Below are 21,077 nucleotides of genomic sequence, written 5' to 3'. Positions count from 1 at the left end.
TGCCTCTCCATGCAGAGGAACCCATGAGCAGGAGCAGAGAGACCCTCCCAGAAGAATGTAATGAATGGCAAAGCTTCAGTTCAATGTAATTTGCATTGTTCTATGTATTATTTACTTTTTTGATACGGCTAAATCCCAATCAGAGGTGTTTTACGTAGTGCATACATTTCTTTTCCAGGGTGTAATGAATATTTCTTCATTGGAGAGGCTGAAAAAATACAACGTCATCTCCTAAAAGACATGGCTCATTTTTGCAGGCACGGCATATCTCTGGAATCAACTGAGGAATATCCAGGAGGCAGAAGTGTGTTGCATTTATTGCTGGGATTATTGTTTCTTTCTTCTTTTTTTTTTCTTGAAATAAATAAGAAGGAGGATATTTTATATTTAAAACAAAGTTGTAAATTTAAAACAACCTCTCTCCATAATGAATTGTAAGTTACTTATTGATTTTTTTGCCACAGTCTATAAACATTTCAAATTAACTGTGTCTTGTCATGCTGTTATCCTTCTTGAAGGTAACATTATCATGAACCCTTCCAAAGCCATGAGCAGGGGCCATTGCTGAGGTGTATTGTGGGGCAAGGAGGCTACCACCAGTTCTTTTCCATGGCACCCAGTCATGCTGGGAATACAGAAGCAAGGAATGGAGCAAGGGAGCTACAGATTTGTTTCACTTACTCTTCTTCATTCCGTTAGCTTATCATTTTTGTCATTTTTGCCCTTTCCTTCTTCCCTGTACCCAAGGGGTCAGAATGTGAAAAGCGCTATATAATGTAAACATCGCTGTGAAATAGCTAATTTGCCACAGTGGCAGGGGGTCTCATTGCTGCTCCTCTACCTCCTTTTTCTTTCAAACATTTGACAGCACTTCCTCCTCCTGCCACCTCCTGACCTGAATCAGGGACACAACATGTGATCATTTGTTCATCAATTATGTAATATCAGCAGGACAGGAGTTTTTCTGGGGTTTCAATCCCCCCGCCCTTTTCCTCCAATCCTTTCTCTCTCCTAAAATTTTAGCATAAGACAAGGGAAAAAAAAAACAATCAGAAGCAAGCAAGTCTTGTCTAAAAATGAGTGCATTTACTGGAGGAGCAGTAACAACTGAGAATGAGCAGAAGGAGATGGATGTTTGTATTTTGAACCTTTATGATGTGCGAGTGCTCATTTCCGTGTACTGTCGGCTCTGAGTCAGTGCTAACTCTTCATGCCAGTTCTTAGCCCTCTAGTGCCTGAGTTTTGTCACATCCACAGCTCTCTTTCTTTCTCCCGTAGCTTTTATGTGACCTGCTAGCTCATAATATTCCACACGCTGAGTGTCAGCTGAGTCCAAACAAAGAGACCTTTCTACTCCGGCAGAAATTCGTTAAAGTCTCCAGCATCAGAATTTACGGCAGCTCTCTTTTGAAATGCTTGACATTTCCTCACAATTTCTTAGATATACTTGGTGGGTAAAGTGCGTCATCTTTGTTTGAATTTATCACACATAATAAGCCATTTTCTCCCAGTTTAATGTCATCCCCTCGGTAACCAAGAGGTCGGAGGCAACAACGCAAAACCAGCAAATTTGTCAATGGAATGTGTAAAGCTTAGTATAAATTTATCTTGTCCTAATCCCTTGGCCCCTTTTCATACCATGATTTTTCATATGCATATGAGAATTTTCAGAGTATTGGTTTCTCACACATTTCACTGCTCATGGACAGAGCTGAAATACAGGCTGAACTGTCAACTTCCATCAAGGCAAATTAAAAAAAAAAAAAAAAAAAAGGGGGTTCCATACAGTAAACTGTGTTTTACCCTTCCAACCTCCATTCTCTTTGAAGCTTAACAGTGTTCTCTGTATAGTTTTTACTTGCATACAGCATGCTCAATTCCCTGCTGAAATAAAATAAGTTAAATCAATCATAAATGTTTTCTCCCAGTGAACTGCAATGGGTTTCCCTGAGGCCCAGGCATCCTGTTTTCCAGAATCCTAATTGAAAAATGAAAAAGAAAGGAAAAGAATCTCCGTTTATGCTTCAGGTCATCCAAGTAAAGACTTCAGATGGCGGTAAAACTCACAAACCTGTTTCCGTTTCCACAGTACTCTTTGCCTGCACTAGACATTGCAATGACATTTTGAAGTAAAGACCTCCATTGTTGAGATTACCTGTCTGTTTATTCTGAAAATAACTTTGAAACTTCAGGCTTGTTTCTTCTTAGAAATTGGGAAAAGGTCAGTACATTTATTAAAGGGATAAATAGCTGAAGTTAACTCTTAAAATAAGACATCCCTGAAGACATTTACTGTAACCAAGAGTTACATTGAGTTTTATTACACCAATTTTGCATGTTAAAGGAAGCCTGTGATACTCCTGTAGTCCTATGTTTAGTGTAAAAGAGGATTCCATATCAGCAGGAATAAGTGGGAAAAAATCATGCATTTTTTTCTGATTTATTAATTAAGAAAAATGAATTTCACATTTGATCAGAATGGAAATATTAATTTAATAAATTTAATAAAATTGTTTAATGTAATGGAAGACTCAACCAGAGTAAGTTCATAAACATGGATTTATTAATGCAATGTCCAATAGCATTAGCAAAGCCGAAGCATAGACTCATAGAATCATAGCATGGATTGGGTTGGATTGGACCTTTAAGATCATCTAGGTCCAACCTGCCTGCTATAAGCAGGGATACCTCCCTCTAAACCAGGTTGCTCAAAGCTACATCCAGTCTGGCCTTGAATGTCTCCAGGAAGGGGGTAATCACATCCTCACTGGGCAACCGGTTCCAGTCTCACTACCCTCATAGTAAATAATTTCTTCCTAATATCTAGTCTAAATCTACCCTCTTCCAGTTTGAAACCATTTCCCCTCATCCTGTCACTACTTGCCCTTATAAAAAGTCCCTCCCCAGCTTTCCTGTAGGCCCCCTTCAGGTCCTGGAATGCTGCTATAAGATAACCCCAGCACATTATCTTCTCCAGGCCTAAAGAGCCCCCACTCTCTCAGCCTGTTCCCATAAGGGAGCTGCTCCAGCCCTCTGATCATCTTTGTGGCCCTCCTGTGGACCTGCTCCAACAACTCAACGTGAAGCTCAAACACCTGAAAACATCAGGTATGTCAATAATCTCATGTTATATTCTGGAAGTATTAAACCAAACAATTGAAAGAGTGGGGAGTGTTGGGTGTTGATTCGGTTTTGAAGTGTTTTTTTGTTTGTTTGTTTGTTTTCTTGTTTGTTTGCTTGATTATTTTTTATGTAGGCTTTGTCCCTTCAAATGAACAACAGTTGATTACTCATAGTAACTTGTAGTAGATAGACATCTTCTGCTACATAATCACTAGACCTCAAATATGTCTTCTGTAACCAGAAATTGCTTATTATATGGTTTTCTGTTGAGAACTGCAGAACGAGAATGATAAAGTATAATTTCCCTAGTAATGGTGAATAGAAATCGGGTTGGAGACTCCTGTGTCCAGGTTCTCTGTTAATTTTGTCTGTTATTGACAGGCACAAAATCTTGTCAGGGTTTTCCTTATAGCCTTATAACATTTCAGTTCATGGCCCTTCCTCAAGCTAGGAGAAAAAAAAAAGCAAACAGCTCATTCTCAAAGGAAACTTGGTGGAGAAATCAGAAAACTATTTTCTTTGGATTCTTGATTTTTTTGACATGCAGTTCTTCTTTTAATGCGGTTCATCTAGCTCTGCTATTTGACTCTCACATCACATGTTTTTATATTCAAAACCAATGAAAGGAAGCATTTATTTACACACAAGTTAGCCGTCATGGTATTTTCTGTCACTGCAGGTCAATTAGATAATTTATGGGAACTAAGAGTAGAGAAGAGCTGCATCATATTTTAACTACCAGCAACATTTTTGACTATGTAGTCAAAACTAGTGATAGTCAAATTTAGCACTTCAGGAGAAAAATGTTTGCCTTTGGGGATCAGAAGTTAAGGGCATGCTATGTGAAATATTGTAATAGTAATGACCAGTAGTCAAATGCCTAAAGAGAGCTTCATCCTTTCCTGCAGCACCGGTTCTTAGCTTTGCAAGAAGGGTGACTGACAATTCGTCTCATCTGTTCTGCAAGTCTGGCTTTATTGTTCAAGATCAGGTCCAAGTTTTTGAGACACGTTAGGTCTGCATTTTCTGCTTTGGAAAGAAGTCCACAATATCTAACAGAAAAAAATACAACATTTCACTTAAATATCTGAACATATCTAAGAAGATTAATGGTATTTTTAGTAAGTAATTTTATGGAAATCTCCAGAAATGACACTTTTCGCCAAATAAATATTAAATATAGCATTGTATGAAATAAGCCTTCAGTGCAGGGGAAGAAAATTTAAGTAGCGGCTAGGAGTGGTCAGTTAAGAAGCTACAATTTGATAACTCTTACAGTACAGTTACTTATTTTCAGTACAAACATCAACAGCATTGTGGATATCTCCTGTGGGAAAGGCGTTTGGAAACTAACATTGTGAATTTAATTAATGTAAGGAAAATTGTGTTGACTGGTGCGGGAAAGGGAGTTAGTAAATGAATGGGAGTCTGGGACAAGTATGAGGCTTCGAGCACCTCACCATACATTTAATTCTATGCTATTACTTGTATAATCTCTTAATAAGTTGCTTTGTAAACAATGAACAGAAAGCATTCCAAGGGGAAAGCAACGGAAATGCATCCAGAGGAAAATACAGTGCCTCCCTTTGCTTCTCTTGGTAACTGTTTAGATTCATTCATATATGCATTTGATATGCTCCAGAGAATTTGAAACTATATTTTTACAATTTCAACCTACAATATATTTTTTGTAATGCAGACATAGTATCCAAAACAACTCACAAAAGAACATTGAAAACTTCAGAAACAGTGATTTTAAGAAAAGCAGACATTCAATTTTGAAGATCAGAAAATGTTCAATGTGGAAAAGATGTGTAGTGGTCATTAACTTTAGAAATGACTATTGTGATAAATGTCTTATATAGGAACTAAAGTAAACACCTACTATGTGGGACCATCAGTGTTTAATAAATAATAATAAATAATTTATCATCATTATTATATTTGGAGGAGGACAGGAAAATATCAATTTGGGATTAGTTCTTTCAGATAAGCAGTAGTTTTTTAATTTCTTAAAGCATGGTCCAACCTGGTCTCAACCTTTCTCTTTTTTTCAAACTAACACATAAAGATATAGATAGAGTATTCATTTTTTACATTTGAGCCCATTTTCTCCTTTCTTAACAGTCTTTTTTTTTTTTCTTCCTGTAGAATGAGCATATTTAATCACGTGGCACTACCTATGTGAACAGGTGTGCACAGCATTACGAGTAGTGCACAGTTATCCATACTTCATGCCAACTTTTTGTTGCCTGCAAATGGTTAATATTTTAAGATTTCTTTTACTTTGCCTTTCCAGTCTTCGTGATTTTATGTGGCAACTGATCTTGTCGATATTTTTAAAAGTATGGAAATCCATTGTAACATCATTGACTTAAAATAGGTAAGTACAACAGGAAATTGGCCCAGAGGCTTGCAAGTTCCAATGGTAGTTTTATAGTATTTTTTTACTGATGTATAATTCTTGAAGTTATGCAGAATAACACTTGCCAGGTGAAACTGTTATAATTAAGTTATTAACATACAATTTCCAGGTCTTGATTTTCTCTCTATGTTCTGCCTACTTTTTATTTTTTTATTGTTTATTCGTTTTTCCCCAATCTACCAGGAGGAGACCTTAGAAAGTAGCAAATAAGTCAATGCATTCCATAATGTGATCATAATAGCACAGACTGCTGATGACACTGCTGAGGTTGTGTATATTTTCACAGCTATTACAGGAGGACAGAGGCATAATGTGTGAAGAAGCTTTCTAGTCCTGCTCCTGCTAGCTTTGGCTGCATTCGAATTCCTCCTGAAAGAGTTTCAGAACAAATTTCAAACATTCTGGTACTATCCACTGCACAGAAGTAGCTTTGGAAAATATATGATTGATTGGCTGTCAAGGAGGTCAAATATAGGGTCACTGTGAAGAAATGGATCTTGACCTCATTCTACATCTGAATTCTTGTCAAGTTGCCACAGTCAAAGGTAAAGTTCTTTTCAAAGCCTCAAATATGTTTTCCTTTCTCTGTTATCTAATCGAAGGTGGAATTTTCTCTTGTGATTTCCTCATGGTTGTGTCATTCTGTAGCTCTGTTACTCATCATGTACACAAGCAGAGTCTTAAATCTGTGGCCCTTATACTGAAATTGATTTTTCAGTAAAGATAGAAACTGCTGTATTCCACTCACATAGTAGAGAGATTTCTATACAGAAAGTGGAAATGTGCTACCCTTGCAATATGTTGTATTTATTGTCTATTCACATCATTTTGTGGCTAGTGTGAAGATAACCACTGTCCGCTAGAAGACTGTTGCAGTTGAACACCCTCAGGCAGATGAATTACAAATAGCCTACTGGCTATTTTCAAAAATAGGTAATCTGTTTAATCTTTATTATTGATCTTTATTAATTATTTCATCATATTATTTATATCATTTATTATTATTTTAATCATTCTATGATTCTGTGATTCTATTTGATTTTTCAAAATTTCTCAGTTGTTTATGGTTTGTTTGTTTGTTTTTTCCTGTGGAATTTAATGTGTACATTGCACAGAAGATTAGATGAAGTTAGTTGCTTTGTGCTGTTTACTTCAGCTTACAGTGAAGAACTTAGGAATTTGGTCTAATTAGTTCATCAAAAGACTAACTGGGAGGTGACTCAGTTCCAAGGTATAAGAATTTTCAGAGGGAGAAAATGCCAAATGTAAGTTCTTTAACCTAAAAAAGAAAAACGTGACAAAAGTTAGTGGATGAAAGCTATCAGACCATAAATTTGAATTAAAAATACAGCATGCTTAAGTGGCAGTGAAAGTATTGGGGGAAATGCTGAACTTCCTGTTTTCTGATTTCTCTCGATTATAAACTAGTGTCTTTTCTGGAAAACAGGAGCTTCCATGAGAAACTCAGATCTGGTCTGAACTTGGAGTTTGGTGTGCAAAATGAAGCCAGGCAGGTTTTATATTTTTCAAGTTTACTTTTAGATATTTTGTGGAACTCTTAAAGCATACTCTTAGCTTTGATAAGATTCTATCATACAGCATGGCTAAGATCTTGTTGCTAAGGCCCTACCTATACAATTTCTGTGTATTTCTGTACTTAAGAATGGCATGTGTTGACAGTGTGTATTGAGAGCTGTATTCTAGCAGAGAGGGATTTGGCAGTATCCAATGACCAGAAGATGTCAACATTTAATTTTAACATAAACTGATGGTTGCACAGCAGAATGTGATGGAACTGTCCTGTTTTGTGCCATTTTGGATCGTTGGTTTTAGGCAACTGGAAGTTGTCAATATACAGATGCCCTCACAGCTCAGAAAGCCAATTGTATGCTGGGCTATACCAAAAAAAGCATGGTCAGCAGATCAAGGGAGATGATCTACACCTCTACTCTGCACTGGTGAGGTCTCACCTGTAGTGCTGTGTCCAGATGTGGAGTCCTTAGAACAAGAGGGACATGGACAGGTTGGAGCGCATCCAAAGAAGGGAACATCTCTCCTGTGAGGACAGGCTGAGAGAGCTGGGGCTCTTCAGACTTGAGAAGAGAAGGCTGTGAGGTGACCTGATAGTGACCTTTCAGTATCTAACGGGGAGCTCCAAGAAAGAAGGGGACAGACTCTTGAGCAGGGTCTGTGGGAATGGAACAAGGGGAAATGGCTGCAAACGCAAAGAGGGTAGATTTAAGTTAGATATAAGGAAAAAATATTTTACAGCAAGGGTGGTGAGATACTGGAACGGGTTACCTAATGTTGTGGTTGATGCCCTGTCCTGGAGACTTTCAAGGCAAGGCTGGATAAGGCCTTGGGCAACCTGATCTATCTGTGGTGTCCCTGTTCACTGCAGGGAAGTTGGACTAGATGGCCTTCAGAGGTCCCTTCCAACTCAAAGTATTCTGTGGTTCTATGATAACCACAGGGGATAAATTTACTGTCTTGAGACATAGGATCATCAGATGATTCCTTCTGGCCTTAAAGTCTTTGAATCTATTCTTTATATCTAGCCAATACTGTATGTTTACTTATCTTCCACTTCTCAACTCCTCCATCCCCCATTCTACTTAGAAATATCTTTACTGCTTTATTCCAGAGTACTTCAATAAAGCTAGGATAGACCCTAGGTAAAATAGGAAATGTGACCTCCTGAGCTTCAAAGTTATTAACTGGTAAGGGGTGAGAAGTGACAGCAGAGGAGAGGGAAAAGACACTAAAAAATTTGATTTAATGAACTTCAGATTTATGGATAGCAAGAAGTCAGAAGTAATTAAGTATTACTCTGCATCTATTACTAAATCCTGTAAGTGACTGTCAGCTCAGAAAATATGCTGGCATTTTTAGTAAATGAAATTAAAACAGAAACTGAAATAAGATGCTGAGAATAATCAACAAGATCATGCTGTCATACAAGTTATAGTAATGGTACCTTTCATTCTCCTCTGGGGTGCTGTCTTTTTCTCCTCCTCAGTGTATGTGCCCCAGAACAGAGATCTAGCATCTATATAACATTAATGCTGTTTAACTCAGATTGTATGATGAACTGATTCACCTGCCAGTATTGTCAGCTGGACCTCTCATAAATATTTTCTCTCCTTTGGGCACATTGCCTTATACAGAAGAATATAGTTAACAGCTTAATAAAGGGGAAAGAAAAGGCTTTGATCATGGTTTTATAGGGCAGTTTTCCATGAAAAAATCCATGAAAATTGTTTGTGTTTTTCCCCTACCATCAGGTATATTTTCATTTCAAGGGAAAGAAAGGAGATATGAAGAAAAGATGAATTCATATCTGAAAGTGGAACAATTGTATTTTCTTCCTTGAAGACCTGAATGTATGATGACCTCCCTAGATGTAGAAAAATACCTCTGCAAGTGTTTGTCCTGGCTTTATTTCAAAGCCCCTTTAAGCTGGCAACTTTTTCTCACTGTTGTAGGCTTGGTTTCTCAGTATACTTTGACAAATGCAAATCAGATTATATAAAAGCTCACAAAAAGAATTAGAGTAAGGCAGAGAATCTTCTATGTATTTTTTCAAATTTTATCATGACAGCTTGCCAGCAACTTCCTTCTGTGAGTAAAAAGCATCAGTTTACTCTTCACTGTCTGCCTGAATGTGCATATTGTTTAGGTGTGAGGAGCATTAATTTAATAGGTAAATTTAACAGCACAGAATTAATCAATAAGATGCAGAAACCATAGATATTTCAGAAGTATAACTTAAAGAGAAGTTAGTATCATCAAATAATTTTGTTTGTATCATTATTATATATCTTTCAAGGTATTTTTCTCTGCACCAAATCTGTGGTCAGGTTGAGAAACGAGGGAAAATGAGGAAAGAATGAAAGGGCTGTGCATTAAAGGGGAAAAGACACCATTTGTACACACGTTAAGGAATTACAGAAAAATTTTATACATGTTGTACATCAGATAAAACTGGACTTCTCAAAAATATGTCAAAGTTTCTATCACAGCAGAACCTATCATTTGGTTTAAGAAAGAAAAAAAAATCAGAAAATTAAATTACAACTTAAAAATGTAAGTAACAGTAGTGGAAAAATAATGCTTAAGTATAAGTTGATCTAGCCAGCAACAGGTTGGGACTTTGCTTGTTAGAAATAGAAGAAAAAAAAATGTTAGGGAGAGAGGGGAGAGAGGCCCAGGTCCCCTGAAATCAAAGAATCCTATGTGAAAGAAGCACACTGATATCTTTCTTGACTTTGCTATCCTATATTCCATTGACTGTTAATAAAATAAAAAATAAAATAAAAATGTCGGAAAAACTGAATGTTTTAAGTGCATCTGAAAGACCACTTGTATCTTGTGTCAACTGGCCCCCACACACCTCTCAGGACCCCTTCAAAGTCAGTATCTGATGCGTGAACTCTTTTCAGCCTTGACATGCTAGATATACCAGAGACAGTTTGATGTATTTGCAATAAAAAGGAGACTGCAGCAAGCTTGGAACCAGTGAAATTTACTGTTGTGAAAATGATGGCATTTTGATCCTGTGCAAGCCTCAAGCCCTGCCCTCATCATCCAGAATAGCAGAAAAACAGTTGCTGTATCAAGTTTATGGAAGCTTTGGAAAGTGTCTGTAACTCTGCAGTCTGTAGTCCCAGGCAGACTACTTCTTGTGAGAACCCTCACTGACTCAGAAGTAAACTACTGTGTACCTATATTATTACTGTGTACCTATATTACTGGCTATCCAGGAGCTTGAAGTAGGGTTCGCCAATATTTATTCTGAAAATAAAAAATAACATGAGGATCTTACAAAGGAAAAAATACAGGATTTATTCCCAATTTTCCCCCAAATAAACATATAATAAACTTAAAAAGCACAAATAATACAGAATGTTCTCTCTTTGAAAGCATGAAGCAGCATGAAGCAGCTCTACCAGGTAAAAATAAGTCAATGACAATTTGAGATTCTATTAGCTATTTTCTACCAAAAATAAATAAATAAATAAATAAAAAGCCTCCTGTTTCAAAACCCAGAATTCCACTGTGATTTTCCACACAGGTATCCAGAGGCTGTGAAATCCCAAATCCTGCTTCAACCCTTGCATGACAAGATTGGTATTAATCAAAGATTAAGATATTCCAGAAAGAAAAAAAGCAACAGATTTGATGCCACTGATTAAGGCCAGATGCTGCTATTTCTAATCCTTCTGAGTAGTACCTTAGGCTGTGGAACTAGTTGTAAGACGGGATGACAATTCAGTTCTTGTTCTTAGGGATGATCCTTAATTTTAATACCTGCAGTCTAGAGAAAGAGCAGAAAACAATTACTGAATAACTAAGTCGGCTATGAAGGTTTGACTGGTGGATGAAATGGCAGTTCAGTGCCTACTACATTTTCTGTCTTTGGGAAAAGAGAAAAAATGTTCAGAAAAATTCTAGCTTTCCTTTCAAGAAATATTAGTAATATTAGTAATATTTTAGCCAGTGGATATTTTCAAATCCCTGTCCAGCACTGCTGGCCTGGATTTTGAATTTATTTTGTGTACTGGCCATGTAAATAATTCCTTGTTGGTGATAAACTCAGATGCAAAGCACCAGAGCAACTTACATCTCCCCAGTTCCCCAAGAAACAGGGGTGCAATTTCAACAAATACTTCCAAAGGATTTTCTGAATTCATAGGTCATTCAATAAGAAGATGCCAAGTTTTGCTTAATTTCTAATTTTAGATTTAGAAATTCTAAATTTTGTCTAGAAATTTAGAATTTTGTCCATATGAAGTGCTGCAGCTAAACAGATGAAGAACATAAAGCACAAAGTAAGCACAACTCAGCACTTTAGTAGAAATGTCAAATTAGAATAGTAGGATGTGCACAGGCTAAGAAGAAATTCTTTCTGTTTAATTAAAAAATGAATTATTGCTATTAGTGCTGAATGTGAGCTGTAATTACTGAAAACCTTTTGAAAATTTTACAGATAATGAACTGGCACCAAAACTGGAGATCTCTCAGTTTACAGCAATGTAAAACATGAGTGGCTAAAAGGGGAAAATAAATGCCTACTGTTGAAAAATTTTGTAGAGGTTCAATGAGTGCAATGTACAAGAAAGCCACAAATGTCATCACCTGCTTTAGATCCTGCTGAAATAGATGTTGTCAAAAGCTTACAATAAAAGCTTTTTTTGAAATGAGATTTGTTGCTCACGGTAATATTTAGCTGTAAACATTGTCTTGCTCATCTTCTTATACATATGTATATATATATATATATATATATTTTTTTTTTTTTTCTGTACATTCTAATGATAATCAGGGAGTGATAAAAAAAGGCAGCAAAAAAACTTGCTTATTTGGAAAGACCTAATCTTTTCCTTCATCATAGGAAAAGAGAAAACTTTTATCTTGGTGATGGGTAGAGGACTGCAAGAAGATGTAGAAGAGGATTATTTCATGAAAATGTATTTGTTTCAACATATGCTTCTTCTTTCTTAGATGTAGTTATGAAGCATTTAAATACAAAGAGTCAGATCACAGCTGACATTTGGGATCTCAGTGATTTGGGATATAGGTGTTGGCCTAGCAGGGAGAAGTTTGCCTGTACCCAACACTTGTGTATGTATTCAGTGAATTAATACTAACTGCTGGTATTAATGCTGGATAATTTAAGGTTGAATTCACCTGTTTCAGATTATATATGTCTAAAAATGGAAAGTCTTGGCCAGAAGAGGGTGCAAAATTACCTAGCAAGCAGAAAAGCATGAAATCTTTGAGGAAAAGTAAAAGTTGTACTATGCTTCTCTCATCTGTCCTTTCAGCTGAGGGAAGCTTTCTGTGAATCTACTCTTTCTGGATAGAAAGACCATCAAGAATCAATGTGCTAAGAATGAAAACAGAGTTCATAATAAAAAACAATATTTCAGTACTGAATGTCAAGAATGCTGGCAATTTTGGAAAAAATGAAGTCTGTGATGTACTACATTGTCTACTTCTGACTGATGTATGAATGACGAGGAATGCATGTCTGGGCCACTTCAAGTATACTGTAATCTGCAAAGTAAATATCCATATAAGTGGATCTCTCAATATCCTGTGACCTTTTGTACCAATATTGTCATATCTCTGAAGTGTCAACATGATTATTTTTTTGACACTGACAATATGCCTGAAATTCTACTGTGATTCCATAGCAGAATATTAAAAAAAAAAAAAAAAAAACTTTTAAAATAAAACAGTAAGAAGATATTCAGCATCAGTCAGAATAGCTGACTACTTCTTAAAGAATAAACTTTGAGAAAAACTAGCAACATCTCCATCAAGTTAGAATGACCACATATTAGGAAAACCAGCAAATTATTATTGTTTTTATTAACTTATTTTCCCAGATTAGCAAAAAAGTGTGTTTGAAATTGTTGTATATCCACCAAATAGTCCGCTATCCAAATCCATATATTTCCAATTTAGAGACTAATTTAAAAAATGTTTTGGTTCTAGGAGAAAACCAACGTTGCTAACGCACCAACGTTTACAGCTGCTGTTAAGCAGTGTTGTACAGAGCCAAGGCCATTCAGAGTGAAAAGGCTTAGGAGCTGGGAAGGAACAGAATCAGGATAGTTGATGGGGGGTAGAGTGAGCAAATGACTGTGTGGTGCTCAGTCGCCTGCTGATTTAAACCACAACATACATTATTACAATAGTCTTCTCTTTCCAAAATATCACTGTAATCCAAAAGTATGTTTGATGTGATATACCATTTCAACATGAAAAAAAGAAAAAAGAACATAACATCAATTACTTAATTCTTTACTTTACTCATACTGTTTTTCTTTGCTATTAAAAAAGTGATAAGCATTTCAATGCCTAAAGGGAGCCTACAAACAGGAGGGGAATCAACTCTTTGAAAGGGTTGATAACAGCAGGACAAGGGGAAATGGTTTTAAGTTGAGGGAGGGGAGATTTAGGTTGGATGTCAGGGGGAAGTTCTTTACAGAGAGAGTGGTGAGGTACTGGAACAGCTGCCCAGAGAGGTTGTGGATGCCCCGTTGCTGGAGGTCAAGGCCAGGTTGGATGGGGCCCTGGGCAGCCTGGTCTAGTATTAAATGAGGAGGTTGGTGGCCCTGCATGTGGCAGGGGGTTGGAGATTCGTGATCCTTGATGTCCCTTCCAACCCTGGCCATTCTGTGATTCTGTGATTCTGTGATAACAACAAAAGCAAAGAGTGGCAATTTCAAAGGTGTATTGCATCAGTAATATGAAGACAAGCGCATGTTAATAAGGCTGTGAGTTGAATTTTGTTTCTTCATACACTGTTTACGAAGAAGATTCTAGGTGGCTACAGCTGAAGCTAAATAAACCAGGCCAAGCCCTAACTGTACATGCCACAGACTAAGACATCTGGATTTGAATGAAGGAACAAAATCCTTTTGGATTTTTTCACAGATTTCTTTAATAAGAGGCATTCCAGTAATGATGGAATTGAAGAAAACAGTAGCATTAAGATGTAAGTTTCAGTAAACCAGGTGCAAGCATCTATTTATTTCACTCTCTTTCATACTAGAGACACTGGCAGGCAATTATTAAGGTAATCAATTAATTTTCTCTGATTTACAGGCAAAAATGTCATACAGCAAGTTCACAGGTTTTAATCTAACACGCTGAAAGTCAAGAACAGCTCTATACCCAAGAGAAGAAATATTTGCAAAATAAATGTAGAAAGGAGTAAGTACATAGAAATCTTTAATCTTTTTTTTATACCCCTTTTTCTTATATTGAAGGCAACACATCTGTATGGAGGACTGCTGTTAATAATGCTTGTACATTGGTTTTTATAACACCTTGGAGAGAATTTTGTCATTTTATGTATATCTCATCATTCATCAGTGGCAATCACAAAAAGAAAAATCTGGTTGTCCTGAAGTGTTCCATCAAGCTTCTTGTTTTCTAGTAAACTAAAAGTTATACAGTCTGCAAAGGTCGAGGACCTGAGAAACCTTCTAGAAATGCCATTACTATCTAGTTTCATATTATGTTTCTCTCTTTTGATAAGTTTAATTATATAAAAGAGTAGGAAATAAAACTTGCAGAAATTAATACACTAACATGGAAAATGTATAGTGCAAAAATGTGGACATAATCTGTAATTAAGTTAAACACACAGCCTCCAAAGGGATCAAATCCCACTGCAGTGTCTGTTCTGAAACACGCTGTCAGCAAGTCTGCATTTGGTAAAACTGTGAGATATGATTAAGATGCCAGAGTGTTTTCTTACCATCCAAAGAGACCTGGGGAGGCTGCAGGGACAAACTGACAGGCATTTCATGAAGTACAACAGGGAGAATTGCAAATTTCTACACGTGGGGAGGAGCAATTTGAGGAACAAGGATGCAATGGGAGTCAACAAGATGGAAAGAAGCTGTGCAGGAGTAGACTTGCAGGTACTGGTGCACATTGAACTGAACACAAGCCAGCAGTGTGTGCTTGCAGAAAAGAAGGCTTTGAGGGTATCCTGGGCTACTACAGGCAAAATACTGTCAGTTCATCAAGAATGGGGGATAATTCTGCTCTGCTTAGCGTTGATTAGACAAGAGCTATGTGGGCATACTGGAAAGAGTTCACTGAAGGACCGTAAAGATGATGAAGGGACTAGAGAATGTATCTGATGAAGAGTGGCTGAGGGAGTTGAAGTTATTCTGCCTGGAAAGAGGAGGCTCAGGTAATCTCATTAATGTCTATAAATACCCAAATGGGGGGTACAAAGAGGATGGAGGCAGTCTCGCTTCAGTGGCATTCAGTACCAGGACAAGAGGCAGTAACACTGGACCATCTGAACACAAGGAAGCACTTCTGTGCTGTGTGGATGACAGAGCATAGACAGAGGGTGTATGAAGTCTCCCTCCTTGGATATCTTCAAAAGACACATGGACATGGTCTTGAGCATCATGCTCTGGGTGGTCTTGACTGAGCCGGAGACTTGGACCAGACAATCTCCAGAGGTACTTTCTAACCTCAGCCTTTCTATGCTTCTGAGATTCTCTGACTCCCTGAGACAGAATCCCACAGTTACTGAAGTGGCAAGTGGTACTTAATCAGTGACTTGATTTTTACAGGTAGATATGAATCCAGCATGCTGTTGTTTTTCCCTAGTACATTGTGGCTGGATGAAAAAGAGGATGTGAATATTCATATATGTTATTTCCTATCAAGCTGATCCAAATAGAATAGATGACTATCACGATCCCCAGACAGTGAATTTAGGTCTAGATCTCTAAAATCATCTGAATAAATAAAAGAACACTAAGAGATCAAGTGAGGTTGGCATGCAGTGTACCTTTAAAATCACGCAAAATATATGATAGGAGTTACATTATTGTTAAGTCCTACCAAATCTATATTAAACTTGACCTCCAATTACTTAAAAAGACAGTAAAAAATGCTTGATACATTTTCATCTAAAGGTCCCACCGCTTCTGAGGAGGATTTTCCTGCCTCTTATTGAGCTTTGCAGCTAGAAGTTTTGGCAGATAGTTCACAGTAGAGCAGTGCAAAGATCTTTCTCTGCATACCAGAATTTTCTCTCTCTGATCCCAAAAATTCCTTTTACCTGCACCATCAATTTTTGCATCTTTTTCATCAGGTTATTTGTGTACAAAAGAGATTCTGCTCTTGTTACTTCTCTAGACAGAAAGTTCTGGAGGATTTGCAGATGAGAACCTTTAAGGTGTCTGTTTTGTTAAGAAATAAAGAAAGGACACACAGGAATCCTCTCCCAGTAGGGATTCAGTTAAATGTCACTGACCCTCCAATAGGGTAGTTGTCTTCAGCCTTGTTTTTCTGGACCACTCCTGAATTACAGAGACTAACTATGCTCATTTCTCCTCAGTCTCTTTTCTTTAGGAAGGTGTTATCCCAAAGTGAGAGGGCAGAACATCACAAACTTCGAGTCAGTGTACAATGAATTGGAACGAAAATTCAGATCCTCTCATTCCTTTAGAAGCAATGTAGTTTTATTCCAAACATTTCTGTGTTAGGTTATTACATAATAACTTTTTTTTTTTTTTACATTTGTATTGCATTAGTCTGTAGTGTAATATTTATTCCAAACATTTCTATGTTAGGTTATTACATAATATTTTTTTTTTTTTTTACATTTGTATTGCAATAGTCTGTAGTGTAATAACCTTAAGAAAAAAATAATTAGATTAATAAGGTGGATAATAAATATTATTTTCATCTCTTTGTGTAGTGTGTTCTATAGGTCTTTCACAGGATGGACTTATTTAATAGTAAAGCAATTCTGTTTTTCACACTTTCACAATCTTTCACAAAGAAGATTTTGCTATATCGATAATAAAAATTATTATTTACTCCAGCAATCACTCTTTTAAGAATCATAGAACAGCTTGGACTGGAAGGGAGCTCTGCAAGCATACCCCTGCTAGATTAGAGGAAACACACTTGTCTCTCTGTAAATTTAAAGATAGCCTATAAGAATATTCTCTGAGACAGTGATTTGGCACAGCAATTTTTAAATAGAATCATAGAATGCCTTTGGTTGGAAGGGATCTTAGAGGTCATCTAGTTTCAATCCCCCTGTTGCGTTTACTAAATCACTCCTTGGTTGGACCAACTTTATGTGGTTGTCCCTTCCTTGGTCTGAACCATTATCTATGTCTTCTCTTTCCAGCCCTACAGCCTCATATCTGTTGCATAGGGACACTTTGGGGGCAAGAGAGTGACTCATCTTTCTGCTCCAAGCAGAGACAAGAATCCAGTCTCCCTCCATCCCTCTTGTGTATTTTTGTGTTCTGTATCCTCAAGGTTGGAAGCCAGCTTAGCTTCTTCCCCTTGCAGAGTGTTAAGGTGGGGCTACCAGTCTGCCCATGTCAGTGCACAATACCATGCAGCAATCTCTCTCTCTGATTCCCAGGTACTATGCTGTGTGGTTATCTCCTCTTGCAAACTGGCCACCAGCTCAAAAAATTCATTGAGATGGGCACATTTGCACCCTCGTCACCTGTCTCTGCCCTCAGACCTCAGAGGCCTTCCAGACAGGAGTTCCCTGTAGTCAAACATCTGAATAGTTCTTTCATTCCTTGGGAGGTCTGTTTAGATGCATGACTGCAGCAGGTGATAACCATATTTGTTTCATATTTGGTACCTGTGGCCACTAAAAGAAAAAAGAAAAAAAGAGCTAATGAAGAACAAAGCTGATGAAGGAAGATAACAAGAATTCTGTGTATTTTTGCATCGTGATCTGTTGGAGAAGAATTTCTCTGAAAAAGTGAGATATTGATGTTACACTAGGATGTGGTTGTGCTTTCAGAAGATGCTTAATTTTGACACAGACATCAGAGATGTGTAACAGTAAACATTAGTGTTTGGAGTGAAGGGTAAAGATATGTATCTTCCTGCAGACAAAATATGCCTCATGAACTGCTGGAAAATCAAGTAATGAAACCACTCAAAATGAGAGGCTATTTGCATATTCTTCCTGACTTAAAAGTTCTGGAGCCTGACTGGAGGCTGTGTTTATTCATGCTCCCTAAGTTACAGAAGTTGCCAATCAGATGGAGACAATTTTAACCATTAAGAAGATCGTTAACTGGGGAATTCATAGAGTGAAATGACCAGTAGCTTGAATCAGAAGGCTTCCTCGTATAAAATCATCACTTAGCAATTTCTGCAAAATGTTGTGCTCTGTATGTGGTGAAGATTGTTTTCTTTGCTTCTGTTACTGAGATGCTAAATGCTTATCATTTTAAGGTCTTTTCCAGCAATTTTCTAACACTTTCTCTTAATTATTTCTTTACTTATTTGATATACTGTCAAATATCATTACCACAAAAAAAAACTCTGAGAGCGCATCACAAAACCCTCCTTGTTTCTGAACCAATTTACTCTTAAAATTGTTTTGCTTACAAGACTACATAAGTGGTAGTAGATCATAGAGTAGCTTTCACTGAATGCTGAAACAGTCTTATATACCCTTGCATTTCTCCTGGGTTTAAATCTGGGTTCCAGATATGTGTTTTTCTTCATGTTTATGGTAGAAGAGGATGTTGTGAAACTGTTATCTAGTCTCACGTTAACATTAGCTCATCTGGTTAAGACCTATTGAGACTACTATTAAATTTTTAGCATAGGTCTCTTACCCATGACTTCACTGTTGGTTATATTCCATGCATAATTGTTCAGACTTGTGAGTAACAAAATATTTTATTACAATTAGTTTCTTTTCTATTTCTTACAGTAAAAAAAATAAAAAATAAAAATCATATCAAAAGCATAACACATTTTCTTGTGCTTGTAGGGATAGGCCTGTTTTTCTCTTCTGTATAAGACTAGATACAAAACTCTGCTATTAAGATGTCATTGTCATATTTCTTTTTTCAAGAGATGTTTTTAATAAATGTGCATATTTTGTTTGGCTGGTTATTAGGGCTTTTCTCTTTAGCACAACTGTCTGCACACAAAAGAAGCCTAAAAGCACTGAAAGCAATTTGCTAGCTGATCTTGACAAACAAGCCACATGGTATAATCGCTTAAAACTTTTAGAGTGCTCTTCAACACATTTTTCTTACAAAGGTGCACTTCATACAGTTCAGAGAAACTGACATCTTGCTTGTACACACCTGAAGATCCTGTTGTAGAAAAGATATGCAAACCTATTGAGACTATTTATTAAGTTTTTAGCATAGGTCTCTTACCCATGACTTCACTGTTGGTTATATTCCATGCATAATTGTACTGTAGCAAGACACAACTGAACATATGATAATTAAGAGAGTAATCATTATTCACATTTCCCAAGAGCTTCTTCATCTTCTGGACTATGAATTCTAATAATATTATGGCCCCGCAATGAAAAATATTTTAAATACGCTGGTATCCATGTTGGCCCACAATAGTTTAATATCCAGTTTTTGCAAAAGAGCTAGATAATATGGGCTGCCTTAGATTGTTTACTGACATTTTAATTAGTTCATAGAAATATTTGTCTATTGGAAGTGCAAATTAAGGAAACTAGTTTATTTGCTCTTAAGTTCAGTTAAATAGATTTAAAAATTTCATTTGTGCTCTACTTTGGAGGAAAGAATCCCATCAGCTACAGTATGTGTTGGGGTAAATCAATTGTAAAACCATGAATGTAGCAACAGGACAAGGGGTAATTGTTAACCTAAAAGAGGAGAGAATTAGGTTAGATTTAAGGAGAAAATTAGTCACTGTGGTGGTGGTGAGATGCCAGAACAGGTTGTCCAGAGCTGCTGTGGATGCCCCATGCCTGGAGATGTTCAAGGCCAGGTTGGATGGAGCCCTGGACAGCCTGATCTAGAGGAAGGTGTCCCTGTCCATGGCAGGGGTTGGAACTAGATAGTTCCCTTCCAACCCAAACCATTCTGTGATTTTTCTGTGGGAGTGGTCTTCACAGACCAAAGTATACATCCCAACAGTTGCCCTGTGTTTCATAATAAATTCTGCAATTATACAGATCCAGTTTCCAGAAAGGTCACGTTTCACCTTCATGAGGGCAGAGCTGGTGGAGCGCAGCAGCTGACATCCCATCCCATGCTGTTCTAATGTTAGGTGATTTTGGTCTGTAGAAATCACTGTTGAAATATAACACCCCAGACATTTCACAGGCAATTAGATGTATCTGTAAGTGAGGAATGAAAAATAGACCTGATGTTTTCCTGGCAGTGCATTTCCAAACTATATTAGCTTTACAAATACAAATAAACAGCAAACCCCACATATATGTGGTATACCTCTACCTTGCACTCTGGACTAATTCGCTTAGCATCCTTCTGTATTTCTTTAGCAGAGGAATCTGCCACTGTCCCATGACATTTTCTCATAATATTAAAATCTGGTATATATTGAAACTAAATTTTCATATTTATAAAATATATTACCAGGCTGTAACATACATTTTTCCATGCAAGGAAAGGCACATGCAGCTTTAAAATAAGCCTGCTATTCCCTGTACTTCTAGATTTGCTTTACACAATAAGCATGAAAAAAGCATTAACAAGTATGACATATCAGATGAAAAATAATTACAAATAATAAAACAGTGTTGTCTTTAGACCTCTCACACTGCAATTGAGTACAATTGCAACAAGCCACAGGTGTACACCATATGCATAGGTGAAAATGCGATTATGAGAGGTCTGATGACAGTTCTGGGTCCACAAAGCATTCATCTCAATACAAACATCTGTTATATATTCAAGGCAAAACTGTGTGGAATATAGAGTTGTAATTGAGGTTTTAAACACAGAGATATCAGGAAACTCCAGGTTATTGCCCCAACAGGAACTCAAATTTGATCACGTTATAAAAAGATAGTATTTTTTATTAGTGTACATAATGTTAGGCTTGATGCCTTATTATACTGAGATGGAATTGCATCAGCTCAACAGAGTGTGGGGACTACTGACTTGGAGTGATGCACTTATTTCTCAATTATGGGATTGATGCACTCTTCTGGCAGAGAGGCTCTAATTAGCTGGGCTGTTAT

Source organism: Phasianus colchicus, chromosome 3 (assembly GCF_987193195.1).
Source record: "Phasianus colchicus chromosome 3, bPhaCol1.hap1.1, whole genome shotgun sequence".
NCBI lineage: Eukaryota > Metazoa > Chordata > Aves > Galliformes > Phasianidae > Phasianus > Phasianus colchicus.
Note: the sequence above shows the minus strand (reverse complement) of the source record.